Below are 5,099 nucleotides of genomic sequence, written 5' to 3'. Positions count from 1 at the left end.
ATCACATTATCATTCTCCCATAATAACAAATGTAGTCTCGAAATGCATAAAGAACCCGCTTTGTAAGACTTTTTTGTGTTCAAAATAAAGAATATTTCGAGAAATATCGTCTCAAAGTTGAGCCCCGTTCGGTATCGAACAATGTTAACTTATGAGCGAACGTATTATTTATTGAAAGCGAGAAAAAAAATGTATACGAAGCGGTTTGACATATTGTTAAGGGTCCTTATAAAATTATTTGCTATCACGCCATCCGAGACTTCCAAGACTTGTTCCGAAGGCATCGCATCGCAATGGATACAAGCCATGTTACTGTACCGCTTACAAAACGTTATGTTCCAACGATAAAACAAAACACAAACTGAATATTTGGGTGCTCTTTATGGACGCAGCTCACTCTATGGTCCATGTGCCCGTATAATTGTTACCTTTTCGTTTTAATTTCCATATAGAGCTATTTGAAGCGCTATTAATAATGCTTAGAAAGAATATTTCGAATTCCCAAATGTCATCCAACTTATTAACCGTGTTCATTTTTTGTCCGGGTTTTATTTGTTTTTGGATTGAGCGTTTTGGTTTTGGCGCGGTCATTTGGATGTTTCGTTTTTTGTCTCGCATCATGTCATCTCGCAGGATGAAATATTGTTTACAGATAATTAGTTATTTTATAATAAAGTCTTTTCTGTGAAATTGATTAACTTAGTGTTTGACTACATATTTATACTAATGTTTTAACAATATCATAGTAGTAGCTTTTAATACATAAATTCCAAACATGACATAAGTATTGAAATTTATGCATTACATCATCATGCTTTTAATATAAATTGGATGAAATCTATTTTTGAGAAAAGTCTCTACTTTTAAGATTACTTAAAAGTGTATAAATAGTATAAAGGAAAATTATATAAACAACTTTATTTATTGTCAAAACGAAATTCAACGTTGTCCGCAAAAATATATCAAATGAATACATTTAGATACGAGTGATCGATAGATTCGTAGATCGGATCTATAGATCATATCGGGCTTGAAAATGGAATGCGTGAGTAAGACAAAATATAATTAATGATCTGCGTTCGAAATTCGAATCGGTCTGGTGCAGACATGTTGGCGTCGTCGCAATAAACAAAGGGCAAAAAGTTTTGTTTCGAATATAGAGTTTTTTATTTATGCATGTAAAACATTAGTAGATGCTCACGATTAATCATCTGTGGATGCATTGTTGCATCTGTTGAGACGTTTTGTTAAACTCGATGGCCATTGTTGGTTTCGGACCTCTGTGCTTTTTGACAATTAATCTTATAAACTTACAATACACCACCTGTGAAATGAAATAACGGTTTATTAACTTTTATAGTAGATTTTTGATATCAAATTAGTTTTGAATAGTCTGGAGGTCAGGCGAATGCTTACGTCTAGATATTTACCTGTTAAATAAAACGTCCGACATGACAACATAATCAATGTCTTCAATTCAATACAAAATGTCTGGTTCATAGTATGCCAGTACAGCAGGACAGTAGCTAAATTGTTTAAACTTTCGTGAGACATCATAATTAATTAATTAAGAAACAGCTTAACTCACGTGAGTTAAGCCGTTTCTTAATTAATTAATTAAGGACAGTGGCTCTCAATATTCACGCTGGTATACAACTGACATAACACTACCTGTCGCTACCCGTTCGGCATAAAAGTCAGAAAGATGACATAATGTTGTCTGAAACATGTTGACTTTTAGAGCTCAGCAAAATGTTGTCTTTTCGATAACTTTTTGTCGATGTCATTTTAAAGCAATCTCAATGATAACTAAATGATGACTTTTCGAGGACATATTTTTTTAGCCGACTTCAAAAAGAAGGAGGTTATCAATTCGACTGAATTTTTTTTTTTTTTTTTTATGTGTGTTACCGCGAATCTCCGCCCCTGGTGGTCCGATTTTGATAAAAATTATTTTAATCGAAAGGAAGTGCTTGCAGGTGGGTCCCATTTTTTTGTTTTTTTTTTTTTAAATAACTAGAAGACTAGTAGATTTTGAATAAGCTTCAAAATTTGTTGCGAAAATTAGGGACATTTTTGCTTTCAGCGTTTACGTAGGCTAAACTATAAGACCTACATCAAAATGACGTATGGCGAATTGTAGCTCTTTAAATGTGCTAAATAAAAGTCCGCGATAGCATATATCTATCTTTTATAGTTTTCTCACAATAACCATTTTTTTCTTTACGAAACATTAATTAAATTCTTGCCCTATTTCCGACGCTATTATTCAAGTTCAGTATTAACCCTTATGTAAATAAATATGTTCATTACCAAGAGAATTTAATGTAGATTATATTTGCCCTTGAAACTATATCATTCTGTCTAATAGTTTAGGAGATATCGTAAGAATAAAATTACGCGGAAACGAAAAATGCTACATCGCGTTACAATGAATAGCACAAATTTGCTTTCTGGGCTTATTGTTAATAAAACTTTTAAAAACCAACAGCGGCCATTTTGTTCTATACGGACCTCTCACTCATCCATTAAAGAGTGATTGTTGACAAGCGTGAATTGCATCGTAATTCGTTCGGCATTGCTAAGTGTTTTTATTCAATTATTACAACATAAACGTAATATTTTTGACTTAACATACTGGTTGAAAATATAATTAATAGTATTTGTGATTCTTATTATTCAGTTAGTTATCAAGAATTTAATTGCCGAACAAATAAACTTGTAAGTATGAATATAGGTTATAAACACATTTTTTCATATTTTATAACTAATTAAATTATTTAAAATTGTTGTAAGACGATGCTCGTCGCTATTTTAATTAAATGCAGTTTAAATATTTTACTTTTTAAAATATTTCTAACTAAACATTTGTATACAATTTTGTTCATTTAATTCATACATAATAAAAAAAAACTTATCAGCATCGTCTTTGTAAAAGTGTCTGATAAAATTTAGAATGCCCTAAAATTTAATGAATATTTTCAATTTCTGATTTGATATTTTTTTTAGGATTCAACACAAGATGTATTTCGTAGTTTTTTGGGATAAAACGTCTGCAATCGTACCTGCATCATGGGTAGATTCAGAATCTCGAACTTTCAAGTGGCCGAAAACAAAAAATCCTACCTTACTAATTATTCGAGCTGATAACCCTAAAGATAATTGGATCACTTATAATTATGTTCAACTCTGTGGTCCATTTGGTAAAATTATTTATACTATACAGTAAAATATGTAATTCGTTGATCAGGAATAATTGGTTATAATCTCTTCATGTATTTCTGTACTTTAACTTTCAAATATGGATATGCAAATATTTGCAGTATCTCACCCTTATATCAATAGTGAGATAATAATTAATTAAACTATCATTATTTTTTTATAACAGGCATATGACGAAGCGCGTGAATTCGAATTAGATGCCCTAAATCTGTCTACAAATGATGATGAAGGTTTTGCTGCTATTAAAACAAATAAAAAATTAGAAATGGTAGATAAAGGAAAGAGAAACTGCAATAAACATTTACGCTCTTGTGATACAGAAGATGAATCGACGCCTATACAAAAAAGTAAGGATCATTAGTTTGAATTTAATTGTAAAATTTAAAATTGCATGAAAATTGAAAAGAAAAATGAATAGTATTTGTTTTACCTTTACCTAAAATTTTTTATATAATAATTCTAATATTAATTTTATTTATTTTATAGAAACTAAAAGTAGAAAGAAGATAATATCATCGTCAAGTTCTTCTGATAATGAGGGTATGTAACAAATAAAGTTGTTCAATTATATATAAACTACCTTTTACCCGCGACTCCGTCCGCGCGGAATAAAAAATAGAAAACGGAGTAAAAATTATCCTATGTCCGTTTCCTGGTTCTAAGCTACCTGCCCACCAATTTTCAGTCAAATTGATTCAGCCGTTCTTGAGTTATAAATAGTGTAACTAACACGTCTTTCTTTTATATATATAGATTATTTTGTTCCTTATTAATAAAACACTTTATGTACAGATAGCGGAATAAATAATATACCAATGCCACCTGCCACGTACGTGAACCAAAAGGATCAGCAACTACCACCAACATTTAAAACTCCTATATCATTACTTGAGCCGTAAAAGTATTTGTAATTTTAATAATAAGATTATTTATATTGGTATGTAATATCGTTACTATTCATTGTGTTATCAAATAAACAATAATTAAACCTATTTTCCATGTCAATTTTAATTTTATACTAGCCTCTTAATTTTAACATAAAAACGTTAACTTTATGATCTCTAGAAAATGTTATCTTTCTGATATCTTTTTAATGATCTCTAAAAGATGGCACTAGATGGCTCATAAGAGAGCTTTATGTTAACTTTATTTTAACTTTATGTTGACTTTTTGGTTATCATTTCTGATATCAGATCTTGAATAATGTTAACATTAAGAGAACTTTATGCTATCTTCTTGCCGAACGGGTAGTGAGCTAAAATACTTCATGCCAGGCCAGGGCTACTGTCCTACTGTAAAGGCACAATGTAAACAAGGCATAAATGTGGATAAATATAGTATTAATAAACTTATTATTGATAACATAAGGTCTATACAGAGCATACCTTTCTTCCTTTGGGTCAGCAACAAGGATAATGGCGTTAAACCTTTTTTAATTTATCATATAAACATTGCCCATTGGTGTTCCCGCTTTTATAAACATTGGCAACTGACACGTAAAATAAAGCGTTTTACATAAGTCATGTTAAGCGCTTACCTGCAAACAATCATTTGCAGTAAAGGCAGACCTATGTTTCGTGATCTGTCATAAGGGCAATCTGTCAAAGTCTCGTCCGATGTAGGCGCCGTACCTTATCGACATTGATCGTGGGAACACATAATGTTAAAACACAAAAAAATTATAAAAAGTTGTGTTCAATGCAAGACAAAGTCTAATCTAGGTTTTTTTTAAATATTATTATTGATTAATTATTATTATTATTATTATATTTATGTACATGTTGGAAAACATTTAAAAATATAACCTTGGCATTTTAGAAAGTTTTGTCAATATAAAACAAACATTAAAAAAAATATTTAAAAAAGTTTCTACGCTG

The 5,099-nt window shown here is 30.5% G+C and overlaps 2 long non-coding RNA genes across 2 annotated transcripts; both read left to right on the top strand.

The window, feature by feature from the left end:
* Positions 1 to 2,687: 2,687 nt before the first annotated feature.
* LOC123723528 lies at positions 2,688 to 3,495 on the top strand. The gene is made up of 3 exons (XR_006756779.1): positions 2,688 to 2,721; positions 3,010 to 3,203; positions 3,389 to 3,495. It is a non-coding gene; the product is annotated as an uncharacterized LOC123723528 (long non-coding RNA).
* A 5-nt stretch (positions 3,496 to 3,500) lies between these two features.
* Positions 3,501 to 4,205, top strand: LOC123723529. The gene is made up of 3 exons (XR_006756780.1): positions 3,501 to 3,569; positions 3,709 to 3,762; positions 4,015 to 4,205. It is a non-coding gene; the product is annotated as an uncharacterized LOC123723529 (long non-coding RNA).
* Positions 4,206 to 5,099: the final 894 nt, after the last annotated feature.

The sequence above is a fragment of the Papilio machaon genome, chromosome 3, assembly GCF_912999745.1.
Source record: "Papilio machaon chromosome 3, ilPapMach1.1, whole genome shotgun sequence".
Taxonomy (NCBI): Eukaryota; Metazoa; Arthropoda; class Insecta; order Lepidoptera; family Papilionidae; genus Papilio; species Papilio machaon.
The sequence above is the reverse complement of the archived record's forward strand: the minus strand, read 5'-3'. Positions and strand labels throughout refer to the sequence as shown.